Source organism: Tursiops truncatus, chromosome 10 (genome assembly GCF_011762595.2).
Source record: "Tursiops truncatus isolate mTurTru1 chromosome 10, mTurTru1.mat.Y, whole genome shotgun sequence".
NCBI lineage: Eukaryota > Metazoa > Chordata > Mammalia > Artiodactyla > Delphinidae > Tursiops > Tursiops truncatus.
The window spans coordinates 78,334,939-78,359,531 of record NC_047043.1 but is presented as its reverse complement, the minus strand read 5'-3'; the positions used below and the strand labels follow the sequence as shown (position 1 = coordinate 78,359,531).

General features: G+C 42.6%; 1 long non-coding RNA gene across 1 annotated transcript; it reads left to right on the top strand.

Annotated features, from left to right (window-relative positions):
• Positions 1-766: 766 nt before the first annotated feature.
• Positions 767-19,464, top strand: LOC141279655 (uncharacterized). Its single transcript, XR_012334239.1, has 5 exons — positions 767-791; positions 942-1,050; positions 1,865-2,050; positions 15,209-15,276; positions 18,472-19,464. It is a non-coding gene; the product is annotated as an uncharacterized lncRNA (long non-coding RNA).
• The last annotated feature ends 5,129 nt before the right edge of the window (positions 19,465-24,593 follow it).

Below are 24,593 nucleotides of genomic sequence, written 5' to 3'. Positions count from 1 at the left end.
TACCAGTGTTTTGAGATGGGAGTCCAAAATGCCTTGCTTTGAAAGTTAAGATGAAAATAATCTCAAAACGTATCTTTTGGAGACAGAGATGTATGTGGATTTAGACATACATTTTTTTTTTGCGGTACGCGGGCCTCTCACTGTTGTGGCCTCTCCCGTTGCGGAGCACAGGCTCCGGACGCGCAGGCTCAGCAGCGATGGCTCACGGGCCCAGCCGCTCCGCGGCGTGTGGAATCTTCCCGGACCGGGGCACGAACCCGTATCCCCTGCATCGGCAGGCGGACTCTCAGCCCCTGCGCCACCAGGGAAGCCCTAGACATACTTTTAACTAGATGAAAAGGCTAATCAGTTAGTGAGTGATTCAACATGTATTCTGGTTGAGCATGTTTGTAACCCTTTCCAATTTCCTTGCAGTTTTTGGATTGTTCCTTTGTGTGGCTTAGTAATTAGGATTTTCCTACAGAACCTGAGTGCCTGGGCACTCCAAACGGTATTGTGTGTGATACTATGTTGCTTTATTTTGTCACCGGCATGGTGATTATGGACACTGCTCACTTCCCAAATATCTCTTTTGGTATCTAAGATGGTCCCTGGCTTAACTGACAATTGAAACTATTTGTAAAACCCTTACATCGCACAAGTTCTTTGCCTGCCATAAATGGTCACACCAAAAAGAAGGTACTGAGACTCAGTGAGAGCTCTCAGGATTTTTCCTGCTTGTGGGCAGCCTGAGACCACCTTAGGTGGTCTGCATCAATCATGAAAGGAAGAGCCCTTCCAAGTTCCTCCAGGTGATTTCTCTTATCATCCCTCAACATCATCAGCATGTGGGTGTTCAGCACAATAAGACGCTAGGGCTTTTGGAATATGTGTCATTACAAACGAATGACAAAGCTGGCCCTTTCCAACACAGTTATTTGTTTTTCTTTTTCTTTTTGCAGGAGTGGGCCTTCTGTGAAAATGTTTTGACTAGTTCCACCCAGTGATGTCTTTAATGATTGTGCTCGTTGGTGGGGGCAGGAGTGGTATGATTTTACTTCTCTAGTGCAGGTACTAAGTGATCACTAAAGCCAAAGTGCAAGGTCTTTTTGAAAGTACATAGATTTAAGGTTTAAGGTGGTGAAACCGCACAACTCAGGTTGGGACTTGAACCCACTGTCTTTTAATTGAGATCTCAGGACTGGTCTCAGAACTTAATGAAACTCAGGTTCTTTATGTCTCCTCACAGAAGGAATTCAGTGAGAGACAAACTGATAGGTAAGAAGTGGATTTATTTAGAGAGATCCACATTCCGTAGGCAGAATGCGATCATCTCAAAAGGCAAGAGCGGCCACAGGGCATGGGGTCACCTCAGAAAGTGAGAGTGGCCAAGGGAGAAAAACACTCGGCAGAGTGTGGAGCATTTCAGAAGGCAAGAGGCCCCGAAATATGGGGTGGTTAGTTTTTATGGGCTAGGTAATTTTTGGGGGGGAGGCCATGCCCCATGGCTTGAGGGATCTTAGTTACCCCCACCAGGTATCAAACCCAAGCCATGGCAGTGAAAGCGCTGAGTCCTAACCACTGGACCGCCAGGGAATTCCCTGGGGTGGGTAATGTCATAGGCTAATGAGTGGGAGGATTATTCCAACTATTTGGGGGAGGGAGGGGCGGGGATTTCCAGGGATTGGGCCACTGCCCACTTTTTGGCCTTTTGTGGTTAGCCTCGGAACTGTCATGGCACTGGTGGGCGTGTCGTTTAGCTGATGTATTATAATGAATGTCCAATGAGGCTCAAGGGCCACAGGAAGTAGAACCTTCCGCCATCTTAGACCTAGTCGGTTCTAACCAGTTTCCTCTATGTCGTGCCCTGCCCCCTTCCCTCCAGTTTCAGTGGTATTAACAGTAAACGCTGGAGTTTTGCATGTGACTGCTACCTTGTACTCTCACCTTTCCGACTAACTGATAAATCTTCATTGACACATCAGGAAATAACAACTTGCTCAGCACAGCCTGGCCCTCTAAATGCCACACCACACCGGTAAACACTGCCCTTTTTATATTTATCTCTCAGGTAAGAAATTCTCTTTGATCTCCTAGGATCCTAGAGGTGAAGGGAAAAGAGCTCAGAAAGGCTGCCGAATTAATTTCTATATGTGTAAGAGGCAAGACTGTGACTTATTTATTTTTTTTCTAACATCTTTATTCGAGTATAATTGCTTTACATTGTTGTGTTAGTTGTTGCTATATAACAAAAGGAATCAGCTATATGCATACATATATCCCCATATCCCCTCCCTCTTGCGTCTCCCTCCCACCCTTCCTATCCCACCCCTCTAGGTGGTCACAAAGCACCGAGCTGATCTCCCTGTGCTATGCGGCTGCTTCCCACTAGCTCGTTTACATTTGGTAGTGTATATATGTCCATGCCACTGTCTCACTTCGCCTCATCTTACCCTTCCCCCTCCCTGTGTCCTCAGGTCCCTTCTCTATGTCTGCGTCTTTATTCCTGTCCTGCCCCTAGTTTCTTCAGAATCTTTTTTTTTTTTTAGATTCCATATATATATGTTAGCGTACGGTATTTGTTTTTCTACAATTAACTAACTCAATTTCGTTTCTTTTTGTGGCTGATATTCCATTGTATATATATGCCACATCTTCTTTATCCATTCCTCTGTCGATGGACACTTAGGTTGCTTCCATGTCCTGGCTATTGTAAATAGAGCTGCAATGAACATTTATTGTTTCAACACATTGGGGACCACTGTGGGTCAGGTACATCCTGGGACTAGAAACACCTGCTTCCTGATCTTGAAAGCTTACACTTTGGTTGGGGAAGGTGAACAGTCCAATACATATAAACCTCTTTTCAAGGAGAAGCACAGGCTGTTATGAGAGAAAATAATCACAGATTGAGCCAGGCTGAGGAAGGTTATAATTCCAGAAGGAAGAAGAGTTAACTGGTGAACGAGGGAGGGAATGTGGTCCAAAATGGAAGGGGTGGTGCTCTGAAGGGCCATTGGGGCGGGGGTGGGGGGGTGGGGGGTAGTTATTCTGAATTTTAGACTGAAGTGTAATAGGAGACAACTGGGGAGGGTAACAGGGCCCCTGGTGAGCTGTATGTGTGTTGGGGGAGAATCCAGTAAAGCACCAGTGCGAGTCCAGAGAGCAATGCTTGTCATGAAACAGCATCCTGGATAAGGCAGGATTGCTCATAACTGAAAAGTCCCCAGGCCCATGTTTAACATCCTCTTGTTAGGAGAATTCATTTTCTTTTCAACCTAATCCTCCTACTTCCCCTTCGCTAGACCTTTGTTAACAAGTGCAGAACACTCTCTGCCCAGTTTCTTATGTTAAAGTCATTCATTTACTATTCTACCTGGTTTTCTCCAAGTTTACAAATTTCCATCTCACTACTTCTTTTTTTTTCTTCAGATTCTGGCTTCAAACCATGTAATCTTGTTTTCACTTCTTTTCTATTTTTATTTTTTGAGATTAACTACATCTTTCTCAAGCTGTAGAAGCCTGGTTAGATATTATCCCATCTTTGGGAAACATCCCCAATTTGTATTGAGAGAGGAACCACTCCTAGGATATCCTACTTTGAAAAGCAGTGTGGTTTTGTTTGGTTTTTGGCCATGCCACGCGGCATGCGGGATCTTAGTTCCCCACCAGGGATCGAGCCCGTGCCCCCTGCAGTGGAAGTGCGGAGTCCTAACCACTGGACCGCCAGGGAATTCCCAGCAGTGTTTTTTTGTTGTTGTTTTTTTTTAATTTACGGAAGTAATTCATTCTTAAAATATTCAGGGCTTCCCTGGTGGCGCAGTGGTGGAGAGTCCGCCTGCCGATGCAGGGGACGCGGGTTCGTGCCCCGGTCTGGGAAGATCCCACATGCCGTGGAGCGGCTGGGCCCGTGAGCCATGGCCACTGGGCCTGCGCGTCCGGAGGCTGTGCTCCGCAACGGGAGGGGCCCCAACAGTGAGAGGCCCGAGTACCGCAAAAAACAAAAAAAAAAAAAATATTCAAGTGTATCAGGAAAGTATAGAATAAAAGGTGACATTGTTTCTTACTACCTGTCAAACCCAAACCAGAGAAGTAACCATTAACAGCATGATTCATGACAATTGTGATCTTCTTCTACTTATATACAAATGTGTGTGTGTATATATATATATATATAGTTTGGGGGTTTGTTTTTATACAACAAAAAATTAGCCATTAAGTACATACTATTTTATATACTGTTCCTTGAGGACAATTTTTCACATTTTTACATATATATAATATATACATGTGTCGTGTACATATATGTATATATGTGCATATGTACATATTATATATGTACATATATACATATATAACATATATATATATATTCTAATTCTCTATCTGTACTTCCTCCTGGATCACTGCAGTAACTTCCTTCCTGTTCTGCCTGCTCACCTACAGACTCTTCTCCACATAGCAACCACAGCAAATCTTTTAAAATGTTAAGTGAAAGGTCAGAGTCCTTACAGCAGACTCCTTTTCTTCTGACCCTCGCTCACCAGTTCTTCATCCATACTCCAGGCACGCTCCCAGCCTCACTTAGGGCCTCTGCTCTATCTAGTCCCTGGTCTGGAAAGCTCTTTCCCCAAATATTCACAGCTGACTCCCTCGCTTCATTCAAATCTGCTCAAATCTCACCCTTCCAGTGGGGCCCACTACTTCACATGGTTTCCTTTCTTGGTTCTCCTCTTTTCCCCTCCATGGCACTTACCAGCTTCTAACATGCTGTGCACTTTATGTGCTTACTTATTATCTTTACTGTTTATCACCTGTCTCCCTCCTCTAGAAACTGGGTTAGTTTTATGGACACGCAACCCTGCACTTTGAAGGGCCCCATGCTTGATTTAATGCTCTGCCATCATCATCTTGAAATTTTAGTACTTCTTAAATAAGGAGCAGCACATTTGCAGTTTGCACTGGGCCGTGCAAATGATGTAGTTTGCTTTGTCTAGAATGCGAGCTTCACAAGAGCAAGGATCTTGGTCCTGAGCTCTGATGAATTTCAAGTTCCCAGAAGATGATCTTATTTACAGTAGAGGCACGTAATATGCACTCAGTGAATAGAAGTATTTTCTTAGTAGTTTCATATTCTGAAGTTGAACATTTACTTACGTAGTCCCTTACGAATTACAAAAATATGCTGCAGCAAATAACCTTATACAAAAACTTGGTACCGTTGAGTGGTTTGGTATAAATACTTTTGAAGGGATACATGGTGACTGCTAGTTCTTTTTTATTTCTGGTGACACCGGAATTGTTGAGGCTTTGCCTGCTTTCATTGGGAACAGCCGTGTTGAGCAACGTGCTTGCAGGCTACAGACCCATATCTCACCAGAGAGAGTTACCAAGCACGGTATAGCCACTAAACCAACAGTTCATAGCCTTGGCTACACATGGAAAGCACCCAGGAGCTTTAAAAAATGCCGATGCCTGTGCCCACCCCCCAGGGATCCTGATACAATTAGTCTGCAGTGTGGCCTAGCTTGTTTAAAGGTCCCAGGTGATTCTAATTGGCCGCCGTTGCATTCTTCATCTGCTTTAACCTCAGACTGTGTGGGATTGAATGGGTCTGCTGTGTTTCTTTCTTTCTGCCTTATAATATCTACTGTTGTCTTTTTTAGTTTGCAGTATAGCAGCAGCTCAAAGGAAAGATGGTTAGAGATTATTTTCCCAGGGTAAACTCAAAAGCCTTTCGATTCCAGGAAGTTGTTAGCCAAATATAGAGATAATAAGTATATATATTTCAATTGTGAATTCTGTTTAATATTCCTGTCACCACTAAAGTTATTCATTAATAACGATAATGGAGAGATTTCTGCATTGTCAACAAGAGATCTGAACAACATCATTTAAACCAAGATTTAGCCAGAGTACTTTCACTTAAATTAATTTGAGAAATATTTTAATGGTCTTATGAAATGGGACATGTGGTATGTTAAAACCCAGTGAGAGAGAGAGAATACCAAATAATTAGCAATTAGCAGTCGTCAGGATGAAAAATTGTTTTCTCACAAGTTCTTCCAAAGTATTTATGATTCTTCTACCTGCCACCTCCCACACAGCTCCTTTTAGCAGACAACTTTGGGGCTGAAAAGTAATTATGCCATGGCTGAGTAAGGGCAATGTGACATTCTTAAGACCAAAACAACATACATGCCTTAGGTTTTAAGGGGTATAAAATTCTTGGGAAAATAGTGCTGGGAATAAATGCTATTTACCTAGCAGCTCCTCGATTATCATAAGAAGACTCTAACATTGATCCAGGCAAGTGTGTGGGATCCACCATTGATATGACCAGCCCTAACTCTGGACCAAAGGGAAGTATACTTGAAATAGTCATGAAATCTAGAACAAATTTCATGTGTCCAACCTATCAACTAGACAGCCCTCCCTAAAGTTGCCCCTTGTGGAAGGATTTTTTTTTTCCCCTCTGGCTGCAGCTGTGGGTTGGCTGCTGCATTTTTTTTTTTTTTGGAGGAATTTTTTGAAGCAGATTCTCCACGTATCCTTGGAAATGGTAACTTAGTTGACCTTAACTCCTTCCATTATCTCCTGAAAACAGAGCTTAGTTCAAACCACTTTGTTAGCAAATATGTAGTGATGACTGTTTTCCTGGCACGGTGCTCACTGTCAAACAAAGGCAATAAAAACCCCGGCGTTCCTGAAGTTTAGTCTGACATGGTGGATGCACATTGAATGATTGAGTCCAATTGTGGTAAGAGCTGCAGGTGTGTATGTGGTGCCCATGACCGTCTGTAAGAGGACAGCTTACTCTGGACAGTCCAAAGAAAGGAGGCAAAGAGAAGGAAGGACTTGCCAAGGAGAAGGGAGACCTCTGCAGAGGCCTCGTGGCAAAGGGAGTGCAGCTTGTTCCAGCAGAGAATCAAAGACCCATAAGACTAAAGATCTAGCCCAGCAAGGGAGGAAGAGAGAGAAGGAAGGCTTGGAATGTGTCTGTGAGCCTTAAGGAGAGAGACCCACTGCTTATTCCCATTGGGTAAGAAAAGACAGCCCAAAGGAGCAATTGACAGAGGACCAAGTGATCCCCTCATCACTAAAATATCTCCCACAAAGCAGTGAGAATGGACCACATTTGACATCTCTATAATCCTGAAACCTACTAGAATAACCACAAATATTTGCAAGAAAAGTCATGTGTTAGTCTCCTTTTTACAAAGAAGCAAATCTTTTATTTATTCTTCCTACAAGAGCCAAACTTTGGGTTATAGAAAGTGCGCTTGGGCTGGGAGTAGCTCTGCTGTCAGTCACTTTTTTTTTACCAGGCAGGTCTTACTGGAAACTTGTAACACAGGGAAACATTTCCTGCAGATAGATGGGCAAAATTTTTGAGCAAGATTACAAACTCCATGAAATCACCCAGTCTGGTTTATGATGTCTTTTCCACTCAACGTGGTTCAGTTTTATTTTAGAAATCTATTTCGTGGGGGGTTATTTTTATCACTTGGGTGTATTCTGTTTGGATGGCTTTTGTTTCAGTCTTTATTCTTACTAAAAATTTGTTTCTCTCTCTTCCTGACTTCCACTGAAATGAATTGAATGAGAAATCCCAAAGGTGCATGTCTAGAGAATAAAAATGTCTTAATTGTCCTCCCTGTTAATGAACTTTAATTTGGATTTTGAGGAAGGTTTGTTCCTTTGTGCCCCTCCCCCATGATGTCGTGGACAGTGACATTCAAAGATTGGGAAGTGGTCTGCTCCATTCATAGAATTTAGAGCAAAAAGGATTCCCTATTTTCTACTATTTTATAATACTTTTAGAAGAAGCCAGATGTGGGCATCACTTAGAACATGACCCAAACTTTGAAAATACGGGAAGGACAAGTGAGACAAAAACCTTAACTTTTTATTTGTTTTATGACACAAGTAATAGATACTACATTAGCTTTGTTTTAAAAAATCCAAATAGTATAAAAGACCCTCTTGATGATGCCCTCCCCCCAAATTTCAGTCTTACCCCAGAGCTAGTCAAATCAGCTCTCTCCATTCAGACACATCACTGTACATGTGCAAAGGCATAAAAATGCATATATGTAGATAGTTTTTATCTGTGGGATTCTAAAATGACAAGTGCACAGTAATGTACATATTGCTTGTCAGTGTTGCTTTTTCTCACTAAATGTATCTTGTAGATCTTAACCAGTTCAGTGAGTGTTCTCATGCTTTTCTTTTTCTTGTTTTTTAAACTGCTGAATAGTATTCTGTAGTGAATTAGCCTGCTCATGCTGCCGTAGCAGAACACCGTAGACTCAGTAACTTAAACAACAGCAAGTTATTTTCTCCTCTTTTTGGAGGCTAGAAGTCCAAGATTAAGGTCCCAGGGTTGGTTCCTAGTAAGGACTCTTCCTGGCTTGCAGACAGCTGTCTTCTCACTGTGTCTTCACATGGCCTTTTCTCTGCTATCTCTTCCTCCTCTTGTAAGGACACTAATCTTTTCTGATTAGGGTTCACCCTTATGACCTCGTTTAAGCTTAATTACATCCTTAAAGACCTTATCTCCAAATGCAGTCACACTGGGGATTAGGGCTTCAACGTAAGAATTTCGTGGCGACACAGTTCAGCCCACAGCATTTAGTATGGATGTGCTACACTTTCTTTCATCTCTTTATCTGCCATGGGAGAAATTCCTTAAATTTTTTTTTTTAAGTTTAACTCCAGCATAATTTTGTCCCCTTGGTCTAAAAGAGACCAAGATTTCCTTCACCTCTGGGATGGTGGGAAGTCAAGGGAGAGGGCATGGAGATGGGGAGGGATAGGGAAGCAAGAGATTGATTTGTAAAATGCTGATACCCAGTTACTCATTCTCATTAGCCCACGGAGTTTTCAGCTTCTTCTCTCCCTGCTAAGAAAGTGGGCGAATCTGGCATTTCAGGATGCAAAGTTGGAGGAGGTAGGCAAGGCCAGAAATGTCTTGTATGGGCTGCAAGCCTTCCTTAAAAAGTTAGCATTGCCAGTGGGAAACCTAGGAGGACCAAAAAAGCTCCAGGCCATAGGCAGACACCCCCAACTCAGTTTCTAGCCACTATCCAGACACAGTTGTCCAGAGAGATGTGCATCCAGTTACAAAATGCCGTGTTCACTATTCTGTGCATCTTTTAGGAACCCTCTGTGTGCTTGCACACCCAAGTCCCTTGATGCCAAGGGAAAATCTGGCATTCTTTGTTCATTTAGATCAAAGAGTAATTACCCAGGGAAGATAAAGAAAAATTCTTTTCCCTGGTTAATCTACCAGGGCCCTCTGGAGGTGAGTGCTACTGGAGAGAAATACCTTGACCTCTTGACTAAGCCAGCGGTTCTCAATTTTAACCCCCAGGGCACAGTTAGTGACATCTGGATACACTTTCATTGTCATATATAGGGGAGGGGGAGGGGCGCCGTGCTACTGCATTTAGTGGGTAGAGGCCAAGTATACTGCCGAACATTCTCCAATGCGCCGTACAGCAACAACGAATTATCTAGCCCAAAATGTCAGCAGTGCCAAGGTTGAGAAAAACTGCTCTAAGCCAAATGATAGAAATTTGCTGGGGACTTGCAGCTGGGGAAATTATTTATTTTTTCTTTATTTTTTATTGACGTATAGTTGATTTACAATGTTGTGTTAGTTTCAGGTGTACGGCAAAGTGATTCTGATATATATATATATATATATATATAGATAGATAGATAGATATATATGTTCTTTTTTTCGATTATGTTACATTATAGGTTATTACAAGATATTGAATATAGTTCCCTGTGCTATATGGTAGGTCCTTGTTGTTTATCTATTTTATGCATAGAAGTGTATATCTGTTAATTCCATACTCCTAATTTATCCCTCCCCTCTTCCCCTTTGGTAACTGTAAGTTTGTTTTCTATGTCTGTGAGTTTGTTACGGTTTTGTAAATAAATTAATTTGTACTAACTTTTAAATTCCACATATGATATCATATAATATTTGTCTTTCTCTAACTTCACTTAGTACAATAATTTCTAGGTCCATCCATGTTGCTGCAAATGGCATTATTTCATTCTTTTTTATGGCTGAATAATATTCCATTTGTGTGTGTGTGTGTGTGTGTGTGTGTATATATATATATATACACACACCATGTCTTCTTTATCTGTTCATCTGTTGATGGACACTTAGGTTGCTTCCATGTCTTGGCTATTGTGAATAGTGCTGCTATGAACATTGGGGTACATGTATCTTTTCGGATTAGAGTTTCATCTTTTCTGGATATATGACCAAAAGTGGGATTATAGGATCATATTGTAATTCTATTTTTAGTTTTTAAGGAACCACCATACTCTTTTCCATAGTGGCTGCAACAATTTACATTCCCACCAGCAGTGTAGGAGGGTTCCCTTTTCTCCACACCATCTCCAGATTATTATTTGTAGAATTTTTGATGGTGGCCAATCTGACCCAGTGTGAGGTGATACCTCATTGTGGTTTTGACTTGCATTTCTGCAGTAATTAGCAATGTCAAGCATCTTTTCATGTGCCTGTTGGCCATCTGTATGTCGTCTTTGGAGAAATGTCTATTTAGGTCTTTTGCCCATTTTTTGATTGGGTTGTTTGTTTTTTTTTGATATTGAGCTGTGTGTGCTGTTTGTGTATTTTGGAGATTAAACCTTTGTCGGTTTCATTGTTTGCTAAGATTTTCTCCCAGTCCGTAGGTTGTCTTTTCGTTTTGTTTATGATTTTCTTTGCTGTGCAAAAGCTTATAAGTTTGATTAGGCCCCATTTGTTTATTTTTGTTTTTATTTCTATTGCTTTGGGAGATGGACCTAAGAGAATACTACTACGATTTATGTTACAGGATGTTTTGCTTATGTTCTCTTCTAGGAGTTTTATAGTGTCACGTCTTATAATTAAGTCTTTAAGCCATTTCGAGTTTATTTTTGTGTATCGTGTGAAGGAGTGTTTTAACTTCATTAATTTATATATGGCTGTTCAACTTTCCCAAAACCACTTGCTGAAGAGGCTCTCTTTCCTCCATTGTGTATTCTTGCCTCCTTTGTCGAAGATTAATTGACCATAGGTGTGTGGGTTTATTTCTGGGCTTTCTGTTCTGTTCCATTGATCTATATGTCTGTTTTTGTGCCAATACCACACTGTTTTGGTTACTGTAGCTTTGTAGTATTGTCTGAAATCAGGAAGGGTTATGCCTCCAGCTTTGTTCTTTTTCCTCAGGATTGCTTTGGCAATTCTGGGTCTTTTGTGGTTCAATGTAAATTTTAGGATTATTTGTTCTAGTTCTGTGAAAAATGCCATGGGTAATTTGATAGAGACTTCATTAAACCTGTAGATTGCTTTGGGTCGTATGGCCATTTTAACTATATTAATTCTTCTAATCCAAGAGCATAGGATATCTTTCCACTTCCTTGAATCATCTTCAATTTCCTTTATCAATGTTTTATAGTTCTTTGCATATAAGTCTTTCAACTGCTTGGTTAGGTTTATTCCTAGGTGTTTGGTTTCTTTTGGTTTTTGTTTGTTTGTTTTTTGGATGCAATTTTTATTATTTATTTATGGCTGTGTTGGTCTTTGTTGCTGTGTGGGCTTTCTCTAGTTGCAGCAGGCAGGGGCTACTCTTTGTTGCGGTGTGCAGGTTTCTCATTGCAGTGGCTTCTCTTGTTGCGGAGCATAGGCTATAGGCCTGCGGGCTTCAGTGGTTGTGGCACGTGGGCTCAGTAGTTGTGGCACACAGGCTTAGTTGCTCCACGGCATGTGGAATCTTCCCAGACCAGGGCTCGAACCCATGTCCCCTGCATTGGCAGGCGGATTCTTAACCACTGTGTCACCAGGGAAGTCCCTGGGTGCAATTTTAAATGGGATTTTTTAAAACTTTCTCTTTCTGATATTTCCTTGTTAGTGTAAAGAAACACAACGGATTTCTGCATATTAATCTTGTATCCTGCTACCATGCTGAATTCATTTATCAGTTCTAATAGTTTTTGTATGGAGTCTTTAGGGTTTTCTATAGAGTATCATGTCATCTGCATATAGTGACAATTTAACCTCTTCCCTTCCAATTTTGATACCTTTTATTTCTTTTTCCTTTCTGATTGGACTTCCAATACTACGTTGAATAGAAATGGTCAGAGTGGGCATACTTGTCTTGTTCCAGAGTTAAGTGGGAAGACTTTTCAGCTTTTCACCATTTAGGATTACGTTCGCTGTGGGTTTGTCATAGCTGGCCTTTATTATGTTGAGATATGTTCCCTCTATACCCACTTTGGTGAGAGTTTTTATGGATTTTGAATCTTATCCAATGCTTTTCCTGTTCCTATTGAGATATTCAGGTGGTTTTTATCTTTTCTTGATGTGTTGTATTGCACTGATTGATTTGCATATGTTGAACCATCTTTGTGATGCTGGAATGAATCCAACTTTATCATGGTGTATGATCCTTTTTATGTGTTGTTGGATTCAGTTTGCAAATATTTTGTTGAGGATTTTTGCATCTATATTCATAAAGACATTGGCCTATAATTTTCTTTTTTGGTGTTGTCTTTGTCTAGTTTTGGTATCAGGGCAAGGTGATGGTGGCTTCATAGAACGTCTCTGAGAGTATTCCCTCCTCTTTGATATTTTGGAAGAGTTCAAGAAGGATAGGTATAAGTTCTTCTTTGTATGTTTGATAGAATTTGGGGAAATAATTTTAAAGAATATTGACATCTTCATTTTGCAGAAGATGTAATTTTTAGACAAGTCTCCAAAATTGCTGATTTGAATGTTTCTTTGAAATGGTAGACATCTCAGTGAGCAATTTCGTTTTATTTTTATTCAGATAGCTACTGAGGCAGTCTGTTAAATTTTTTAGTTGTAACACACAGGTTTCTTGGAGGACAGTTTGTGACATCTACAGCTCTCCTAAGTTTGGTTACATATTCAGTTGGCTTATTTCTCACTATCAAGTGGCCTTTATTTAAATTTCATCCACCAGCTGAAGCTTCACCTTGAGTTAAATAATAATGCACACATCAGAAGGTGTTATGGGGATTAATTAGTTAACTTTTGTAAGGTGATTTAAAGATAAGAAAAAAACCCACTTTGTGTTCTAACTTTTATAATTAGGCAAATCAGGCACTTTTTAGCCATTACAAGTAGCTTTGATCCTGTCTGCCTTCTTCCTTGCCTGAGCAGTTAGTTTGCTGTGGGGAAGTATATTGGAATAAGCAGTAGTGACCTGTAGTGGAAAAATGCAAACCTTGTTTGTGATGGCTATTTTCAGATTCTCTTTTAGTCGTGAGATGAGGAGAAAAAGCATCCCCAAGGGAAATTAAAATCCCTTAGTAGTGATGGGAGACTTCAAGGTAGTGCTTCTTAAACACCAATAAGTAAATTAGAGAAATCGTGTGTGCTCTCTCGTTCATATTTATCCATTCACTCTGTGTCCCCTCCTCCCTAACCCCCATAAAGAGGAAAGTATGATTATGAGAATCTGCTAAAAATCTCTCAAGTAAACCACAACCTATATTAGGGAATCTTTATATTCTGTGCAGACTCCTTTTTTTTTTTTTTTTTTTTTTTTCAGACTCCTTTTTTTTTTACCTGTTTGGCATTTGCTTCTTTCTTCCCTTATAACCATCACCATTGTCATTGTCATTGTCATCATCACCTTATGTTTGAATAATCTTTTGCAGTTTGGAAAAAAGTTGAACCCAGAATGTGCCAGGCCCTGTCCTGGGGGCTGCATGCCTCATCTAATCCTCACAACACCTATTAAGATGAGTACCATTGTCCTCAATTTACAGATGCCATAACTGAGGCTCACAGAGGCTGCTCTCATGACCATGGTCACAGCTGGGAAGCCGTGATGCTGAGACTGTTTCAAAGTCAGTGTTCTTTCCAGAACTTCATGCAAAAGAATTTTCATTGCACTTTTTCTTTTCCAATCTGGCTTTTGTCCGCCCTGAGAGTCTAGCAGGAAAGGTGGTATTTTCTCTGTTCTCCAGGTAAAGAGACAGGAGATAAAAGTTTGCCTACAATGTCACCAAATGTTGGTGAGTTTATCTGCTCACCTCACATATTCCTCAGCCTCTGCAATTTGGCATTCCACATTGACCCCTTATGACCCAGAGCCCTTTAAGGCTAATAGACAAGTCCAATACACAAGTCCTAGGAGACAAGTTCAATGCCGCTTTCCTACTTAGCCTCTCTCCACTTTCTGCAGCACTGAACACAGCTGACCACTCCCTCCTTGATTCTCCACTTTGCTGTTTCCTTCCTCCCCTCTGACCTGTACTGTCCACTCCTCTTTGTTATCTCCTTGCTCCTATGTACATTTTAGATGCACATGGCTCCCCAGGGGACCATCTTGGGCATTCTTTTCTACTTTGGTAATTCCACCTATGTCCATAATCAGTGCTTCCTAAATTTTGCTACATTTTAGAATCACCTGAGGATGCTTTTAAGCATCCCAGTGACCTAGCAATCCCACTACTGGGCATATACCCTGAGAAAACCATAATTCAAAAAGAGTCATATACCACAATGCTCACTGCAGCTCTATTTACAATAGCCAGGACATGGAAGCAACCTAGGTGTCCATCGACAGATGAATGGATAAAGAAGATGTGGCACATATATACAATAGAATATTACTCAGCCCTAAAAAGAAACGAAATTGAGTTATTTGTAGTGAGGTGGATGGACCTAGAGTCTGTCATACAGAGTGAAGTTAAGTCAGAGAAGAACAAATACCATATGCTAACACATATATGTGGAATCTAAAAAAAAAAGGATTCTGAAGAACCTAGGGGCAGGGCAGGAATAAAGATGCAGACGTAGAGAATGGAATTGAGGACACGGGGAGGGGGAAGTGTAAGCTGGGACGAAGTGAGAGAGTGGCATGGACATATATACACTACCAAACCGTAAAATAGATAGCTAGTGGGAAGCAGTCGCATAGCACAGGGAGATCAGCTGGGTGCTTTGTGACCACCTAGAGGGGTGGGATAGGGAGGGTGGGAGGGAGACGCAAGAGGGAGGGGATATGGGGATATATGTGTACATATAGCTGATTCACTTTGTTATACAGCAGAAACTAACACACCATTGTAAAGCAATTATATTCCAATAAAATGTTAAAAAAAAAATCGCAGTGCCCAGATTGCACCGTAGACAATTAAAACAGAATCTCTGATCATCAGTGTTTTTTAAAAATCTCTCTAGGTGATTCCCAAGTGCAGCCAAGTGTGAGAAGCAGAAGCGTGAAATCATCCTCCATAAGTGACTCCCAGGTATGCCCTTCTAGCCACGACCTGTCCCCTCAGTATGAGATATATGTCTCCACCTGCTCCCTGTGTCCCACAGCCCCCCTCAAAGTCAGCTCATCCAAAGAGTAGAGTTGCTAAATTTAGCACAAAAATATGGAAGGCTTCATTACCTGTGTATTTCAGATAGACAGTGAATAACTTTTTAGTATAAACATGTTCCAAGTATTGCATGGGACCTTCTTATCCTTAAAAAATTATTTGTTGTTTATCTGAAATTCACATGTAACTAGGCCTCCTGCATTTTATCTGGCAACCCACCTAAGAGAAAATGATCTCTCTCTTTGAATCCCCTTAGCTTGGGGAAGAGCTTCCCCATCCTCCCTATCAACGAGGAATAAACCTCAGAGCCTTCTTTGACCCAGTTCCTCCAACCCACATCCAGTCTCCAGCTCTTTTGACTCTTCCTCTGCAGTCCCGAAATGCTTCCCACATCTCTCCTTCTCGCTTCTTTGCCGGTGCTTCTACCTCAAGCCTGCCCTCTTCCCCTTGTTCTTTCAGGATTATGTCAGTTTTGTAGCTGGACCCCTTTGCACATTTACTCTTTCCTCAGATGATGTGATTTCCTTAATTTGCCAAAATAACTTTATAAAGCGCAGTTCTGATCATGTCACTGTTTGCTGTAAAAGCTTCCTGGGGTCACTCACTGCTGAAGACAAGGCAGTGTGCGCCCCACAGAATCAGATCCCGACCTAACTTTCCAGCAGTTAGGAAACTACCCCCCACCCCTCTTCGAGCCCCCCAGGCATCCAGTCTTAGAAAACATCACAGCCTGGCACTTGCCTACACTTTGGGTGCCGCTTGGCCTCGAGTGCCATCCCCTTCCTAACAAAGACAGACAAATAAAGAACTCACCTTGAAGTCACCTGTGTCACTTTCTAACCCATTATTAATTCCTGTAGACTCTTCCTTCTAGCTCTTAGCAGCTGTCAACCACTTCTTCCCAGCCTCACCATTCATGCTCTTTCAAGATACTAACATCTTGAGCCTGGACTAATGTAATAACTTAAAAGGTCTCACTTGCCCCCTTGTAGTGTGGGCCTTTTTAGAAGTAGGTCAGATCTTGTCTGTATCTATCTGGGCGGCCCCTCCCTGCTTCATCATACCCTCTCCCCTGGCTGGTCATGGTCAGTGTACACCAGCTGGACTTCAATGGCCGGAACCTGAATTTTGAAGCCCATGAGCGTTCTCTGGTCAGTGGAACCATTCTTACCATGTAAGCAACAGGCTGGCAGGGCCAGGGATTAAACAATCCAATCCTAGCGTTCCCTCAACCAATGCTTGACAAGCCTTACGTGTATGACTGACACTGTTTCTTAGAGTTCCCCAGCAGAATTAAGGGTCAGTTGCCCACAATGGTAATTTGCTTGTTAATTCACCATTCATTTGTTCCTTCTGGTCTCTGTCCGGTTTTCTCACTCCTGTTTTGGCTTTTCCTGGGATGACCTCCCAAATAACACTAGTTGCCCTTGAATCCTTGACTCAGGGTCTGCTGCTGGGGACCCCCAAACTAAGACTAAGCGACTTCTCTTAAGCATGGTTAGTTAAATAGAGGAAAATAAGCAATGCCGTCTTTCAGCTATTCTAAAAATTTGATATGTTGGAACGAAGATTTTCAAAGAATCTGACAAATGAATGCCTTTTTATGATATCACAAGATTGAATTCTTTTCCACCTTCTTACTGAAACTCATTCCTAAAGATGGGGAGAATCGTTATCATAAGCACTTTGGGGGTATGCCTGTGCAATTCTCAACAACCTCTTAAGTGCCTCCTTCACCCACAAAACAAGGGGTGCTGGGAACCATGTTTATAGTCTCTAACCCTGGTCATACGTGACTGGACAAGCGTGGCCCTTTGATCCAAGCTGAACCAATAAAACCCACCTGCTCAGGAATATGAAGTTAGGACTTAGACTTTCTGGTTCAGTCTGAGCTGAGAAAAATACACCATAGGAACAGTGGGACAGCCATTTTCCACTCCGCATTTTCTACCACGTAGGCTAAGCAACAGAAGAAGCTCGTCCGCCGAGAGAGGAAAATAAAGTGGGCAGAGATGAGAGAAGACAGAAAGAAAGACAAATTTGATATATTTGGAATGTTGATTTTGAAAGAATCAGAATCAGTTGATTTCTCCCACCTTTCCCCTGCTTAAGTGATAGCATGAGGTGTTCAGTCCAGAGAGCACATGCCTGTAAGGAGCTGGTATTTGAGTGGCCAGAGGGGTGGACCAGCTGCATTGATGACCCCAATTCATGGTCTCTCTGGATTTATTCCTTTCGCCCAGAAACTTTATAGTTCCATTTCGGTATGATTCTGGGCCAGCTTTGTGACTTGCTTTAGACAAAAGAATATAGTGGAAATGATGGTGCAGCAATTTGGAACCTAGGTCTCAAGGGGGCTTACATATTTGACTTATTCTCTTGCTTCCACTTGGACTCCAGCCATGCCATGAGAACCAGCCCTGGCTAGTGTTATGGAGAATGAAGGCCCCATGGAGGAGAACCAAGTCCTCCTAGTCAAGACCAAGCAAAACCAACCAGCCCCAGCCAACACACCAGCTGAATGCAAATACATAAGCAAGTCCAGCCAAGATCAGCAAACTAGGTCCAGATTAGAAGAACCATCCAGGGGATCACTAGATGTTGGAGAAATGATAGATGGGTATTGTTTTAAGTTACTGAGTTTTCGGATGATTTGTTTTATAGCCTCATGGTAATCATGGATAGATCTAGCTGATATGCTACCAAAACTTTCTTCCATTGGAATTACAAATGCTTAAGTCTCTCTCATGAAACCTGAAAGAAAAAGATATTATAATTCTGTTCACATGTGTTATTATAACTTTTCAACAGATTAGGAGGCTGTATTCTAAATGATTGTCTTAATAGGGGCTCTATTGTATACATGAGAGTCACTCTACAGATAGCTCACGTGTCATCTGAAAGAGATTCATCCTACAGAGCAGAGCTGGACAGACCGCAGCCCATGGACCGAATCCCACCTGTGGCCAGTTTCTGTCAAGTTTTATTGGGATACGGTCATACTCACTTGTTTACATGTTACCTATGTTTGCTTTGGGGCCACAATGATAGAGTTGTATAATTTTGAAAGACACTATATGGCCTGCAAAGTCTAAAATATACATTTTCTTGCTTCTATAGGAAAAATTTGCCGATCCTTCAGAGAATCTAAAACTGAGGTTCCATGTCCCAGTAATTGGAAGAGATGTGCCGTATGGGTTAAGACTACAAGGGCAGAGAAACAACAATGACAAATAAGAAGCAAAAACCTGAAGTCGCAGAGTTTGATGCTCCAAATGGCAACCACCCACTGGTGTTTTTCACAGGAAAACATGCATGCAGCCTGCTCCATGGAGAGAAACAGCAGGGGTTTGTTTAATTAATGAGGAGCAGCAGTTTCTCTACTCAACGACAGAAAGCCCAGCTTGTTCTAAATATAAAAGTCACCCTTAAACTCCTTGAAAATCACTTCTTTCAGTAGTCAACATCTGAGTCTATAATCCTCTCTGGAGTGCAACGTTTTTTTTTTTTTTTCCCTTGCGGTACGCGGACCTCTCACTGTTGTGGCCTCTCCCGTTGCGGAGCACAGGCTCCGGACGCGCAGGCTCAGCGGCCATGGCTCACGGGCCCAGCTGCTCCGCGGCATGTGGGATCTTCCCGGACCGGGGCACGAACCCGTGGCCCCTGCATCGGCAGGCGGACTCTCAACCACTGCGCCACCAAGGAAGCCCTTTTTTTTTTTTTTAATGTAAGAAACCATAGAGAAAAATATTGTAAAGAGATTGGTTCCAAAGAACTCTGCCACTGATTTACTGTCTAATAAATAAATGGAGGGAGAGTCGTGAAGATTAACCCAGCTTCTCATGGATGATGGATCCTAGATACTCAAATAATTCCTCCTATCAACTATGTTATTTTAGCAAGAAAATATTGCGAGTGAAAGGTATGGGTAAGTGACATGGATAAAATTTTCTTCCCAAATTTGTCTTAACTGAAATGTCTGAGGGAAACGCATAATTTAGATAGTGGTTCATAAACCTTCGTAAAGTAAAGAACCCTCTGCTATGATTATTCAGCCTTGTGTGTTTCCCCCCTCTTTTTCTTTCCATTAATTGAACTCTTGCTGTGTTCAGATGCCTCCTGGAATGCTGGAGAAGCATGTCAAAGGCAGCGCATCCAAGCTGGCACTATCGGTTCCTCCACCCAAACTTGTTCCTGCCCCATCTTGCCCAGCTCAGTGTAATGACAGCAGTCCCACCCAGATGTTCATACCCCAGACTAAGCACTTCTTTGGCTTCTGTTCCCTTCATTTCTCCCATCCAGTACATCACCCAATTCTGGCAGTTCTTCCATCAAAATATAATCTTTTTCTGACAACTTCTCCATATGCCCATTGCCATCATCACAGTCTCTGCACCAGCATCTCTCCTTAGATGCTGGAGCGAGCCTCCGTAAGCGGTCCCATTGCTTCTGTTCTACCCTCGAGAGTCAGTCCTCCCCACAGCAGCCAGTGAGATGAAAATGAAGTCAGAGCTTTTCCGTGTCCAAACCTTCCAGTAGTTTCTCTTGCCACTCACATTCCAAACTTCTTACCACCATCTCTAATGCCCTGCGTGATGTCACCCCTCACTGCTGCTCCGATTTCACCGTCAACCTCTTTCTTCTTCCCTGACATCAGCATCTAACCATCTAGACTCCTTCCTCTTCTTCCAAACCACCTGCTTATTCCCACCCTGTCAGTGCCTTTGCACTTGCCCTTCCTTCTGCCTGGAATACTCTGCCCTTGAACAACCACATCACTCTCTCCCTTACTCTTCACCAGTGGTTCTCAACTGGGGAAGTTTTGCCCCACAGAGGACATCTGGCAGCTGTCTGGAGACATATTTGATTGTCACACTATGGAAGGTGCTACTGGCATCTACTGGGTAGAAGCCAGGGGAGCTGCTAAGCTTCCTACATACACAGGTCAGTCCCCATGACCAGCAGTTACCTGGCCCCAAATGTCAGTAGTGCCGCAAAGGATGTGGAACACTGCCCTGCTCAGTTCTCTGCCCAGGTGTTTTCTCCTCAGAAAAAGAACTTCTTTGATGCCTTCTTTCCAAAACAGCTTTTCCCCTTTTCTGACCCCGCTCACTTCTTATTCTCTTATTCAGTTTTAACACCACGTGGAATCAGAGTACCCATTTAGGTTTTGTGTCTCTCATACCTTAAATGTCAGCTCCCTGAGGGCAGGATTTTTGTCTGCTTTACCACTGGTCCTTTAGTGTCCGGGGCAATGCCTGACACACAGTAAGCCTTCAGTACATGTTGATAGACCTCTGAGGTTTGGAGAGGTTAGTAACTTTCCTAAGATCACACATGGCTAGTAGGAAACAAAGCCACCCATGCGTCTATCAGCCCCTTTAAGGCCCTGCACAGACATATACAATCCAAGGAATAGCTTTATGCTGGTTATGCAAATGCAGCTTCGAGGCAGTTTTCGCAACTTTCCCCTTCCAGTTTTCCACACTCTATCCATTGCCCTATCGCAAATCCCTCCTATGTAGAAATTCTTGATCCATTAAAACTCAGATCCTCTGACCCCTTGGCAAATGGTTACTTCTTGTACCTTCTCTTCCTAATCGAAAAATGGCTAATGCAAGTGAGGTGGAAACGCCAGGCTGCCGGGAGCCACATCAGTCTGTCAGCAAACCCCACCGTCAATATTGCGTTAATTGCTTGCTTAACCTTGAGTTCTCTGTAGCTTTTCACTCCCAGACAAAAATTACCAGTCTCCTTCAGCACCAGCTTGGCACTCACAGAGGGAGATTTGAAATGATTATCCTCCTTTAAAGACAGCAGGAATGCCTGGATCCTTTTTTCATGAACATAAAATAGTGAGTGTCCTTTGTTCTTGCAAAAGTGAGAAGCTTAAAAAAAGTCATTTATTGTCCCTTCTTGACTTTTCTGTACCTTAAAATGGCTTCACATTTTATTTCTCAAAGAGTTGGCATTTCTATATTTTAACGTTGGACATTTTCACTTTGGGCTTGGCCCATTTTTCTAGATTTTCTTCAATCCCACTTCTGCTCCCCCAGCCTCCCCTACCCCGCAACGCGTCATTTCTAATGATGAATACAGAGCCATCGTAACCATGGAAATAATCTTCACCGAGAGAGCCAGTTGTCAAAGGGAGCCCCCAACTGGACACCACCAGGGCTGCAAAATGGAAGAAGCCGCTTCCTCCTTGCAAGGATGCTCCCAGACGTTTGGCTGTGGGCTTGCCTTTCTGCCTTATCAAAAGCTGTGTGCTTTTCATGGCACTGAAGCCTGTTCTTTAATGAATGAATTTCTTGGCAACCCTCCTGGTATACAGCTGAGCACTTCATTTTCTCATTTGGGATTTCTTGTCGACCTTGACCTCCCCTGGCTCTGGCTGGGAAAGTAGCCTGCAGACTAGCCTGATTCCAGCATCTCTTAGTCTGAATTACCTCTTGTTTAGGAGACAAGCTGCATTTGTTTCCCCCTCCATAATCCCTCTGAGGTCTTCAACTTGAGAGGGGCCCTGAAGCTCTCTGAATCCCATTCGAGCAGCTGTTGTGTTAGCTGCAAAATTTAAATTAGCCAAGCTCAGGAGAAAGTGACTAAGGCAGTTCATGTTTCAAGGAGGTAGTATATCTTGAACATGAGGCCGGATGTCACAGGGTGGAAAGAACTCAAGCTTTGGGGGAAAGCACTGGTTCACATTTTATTCCATTGTGTACGAGCTGTGTGACCCAGGCTCAATCACCGAACCTCTCTGGGCTTTAACTGCCCCACAGAATGGGATTTCCTATACCCACCATTTTACAGTTTGGGGCAAGAATAAGAATAGATTATGTATAGTGCCTAATAAACGGACTGGCATTTGTAATTTTACTGAAAACCTTAACTATGGAAGATTCGTTTTCTGCGAAATGCCCAGTGTATTTGTTTCCATCTAGAGACAGTCTGAATGATGACCCTCACCACTGATGTGTTGGGGAAGGCAAATGAAGGACTGAGGTTTCTGAGGCTGGGAATTTACATTTGAAGAACATGTAGAGAGAGGGAGGTTTTTAGGGGAGAAAGAAAACAGGATATTTTATGTGTTGGCAGAGTTATGGGTATGAGATGCTGTGTTGTGCTGTGGGACCGTCCATAGAAGGAGTCCGGTGACTTTACCATCGGCTGACGGTCTGACCCAGAGACATGCCAGGGCCCTTGAGGTTCTCTAGCCTGCGTGACTCCCAATTACCAGTTTGTACTTTCCGATTCAACTCTTTGTGATGCCCAGATTGTATCTGTGCACTCGGCAAGCAATGTGTTTTGTTTTGTACTGATTTTTTTCCTGTTGTGTTATTCCTCTTTTTTTCCGTCTTCAAACAATTATCCCGTATGTGTCTTAGGTTGCACTCCCCAGAAGCTGACCACAAGGTAAACCACCGAATGCAAATAGTTGATTTGGAAGGTGATCCTGGGAAGCGCTGGGAAGGTGATGGGGAAGTGAGACGTGGAAAAGAAAGAAGCCCACACAAGGTAGGTTAGTGATCAGGCCGCCTCTGGGGGCAGCTGGGGCTTAGTCCCAGGGGCGAATCCCTGGAAGACAGTGTGTAGCATCCTCAGAGATGTTCTACCAAAAGCCAGGACATAAACTGAGCAACAGATGCTGAGAGATGATGGCTAGGGCATTAATAGCATCTGAGACAGTGGGATAAGGTGAAGAAAACAGCATCTGAGAATCAGGAGGGCTGTGCTCCCAGAGGGGATCAATTCAGTTGTTGCTAAAAGAGCCCCAGAACAGGAAATAAGGAGAACCAGTTTCGAATCGTCTGCCTCTACGCAGATGGGTAAGCTTGGGCGAGTGACTTCCCCTCTCTGAGCCTCAGAATTTCTCATCTGTGAAGAAAGGAACATGGGGTAAATGATCCTGGAGGCCCCTTGCAACCTGGAGAGTCAATGGTTCATTGGATCAAAGTCCCATGATGGGCTCAAAGGAACAGGTTGATGTACCCCACCAGCACCTTAACCAGAGATAAATCATGAGAGCTACTTTCTAGTGAACACTTCCTCTGCAGAGATGGACTAGAAAGTTTACATGCAATATTGTATTTCATCTTTGTGGCAGTACAAGGAAACAGGTACTGCTTTTATCTCTAGTTTGTAGAAGAGGAAACAGAGCAAAATTGTCTAATTTGTCCATGCTGCATAGATAATAAGGGAAAGAGCTGAGGTTCGAGCTTGTGCCAGTCTAATACATGCTATATTCTGCTGCCGTCCACTTTTGTGGTGATGGCCCAGAACATCTGTGGTATAGAATCCTCTCACGTGTGGGTGTATATGTGGAAATACGGTGGAACCACTTCTTCTGTAGTATCATAGGACCTATGGATTATGGATGCAGCCTAGATCTGTCCATAATATAAGCTGTGTCCTAGGATGGGAATGTCTAACTAAAGTACAGTTTTCCCAACATCATTGTCATTGTCATTGTCATCATAGGATCAGTCATTTTTTGATGAGTGACTACTTTTCTGGTACTCTCTGTGCTTTACATATGTCAACTTGCTAACTCTGTGCAACAACCCAGTGAAGTAGGTACTGTTATTATTCCTGTTTTAGATATAGGAAAACTGAAGCCCAGAGATGTTGAGTAACTTGGCTGAGTCTCACAGCTGCATACAACCGAGTAATGGGCAGAGCGAGGAGTTTGACTTAGAGCCCATACTCATTCCTTTACCACCAGTTTGCCTTTCCAGTCTCTGGTACTTACCGCTTTGGCATTTGCATTTTCACGGTGTCCTGCTAAGTTAGAGCTCAGTCTGCATTTCCCTGTGCCACCTAGAAACCAACAGAGGAGTGACTGAGAGCCATTTCAGCCAAGATGATCCAGGTGCCAGTATGTGGCTAGAAAGCGAACACTTCCATGTTGTCTTTGTTCCCTGGTACATTCTACTTATTGCAAATGCTTTTTGCCTAAAAGAAATGGTAAAGTCCAAAGAGCCTTTTTTTTTTGAATGAATTTATTTTATTTTTGGCTGCATTGGGTCTTCATTGCTGCGTGTGGGCTTTCTCTAGTTGCTGGTAGCGGGAGCTACTCTTCGTTGCGGTGCGTGGGCTTCTTATTGCAGTGGCTTCTCTTGTTGCGGAGCACGGGCTCTAGGAATGTGGGCTTCAGTAGTTGTGGCACATGGGCTCAGTAGTTGTGGCACATGGGCTCAGTAGTTGTGGCTCATGGGCTCTAGAGTGCAGGCTCAGTAGTTGTG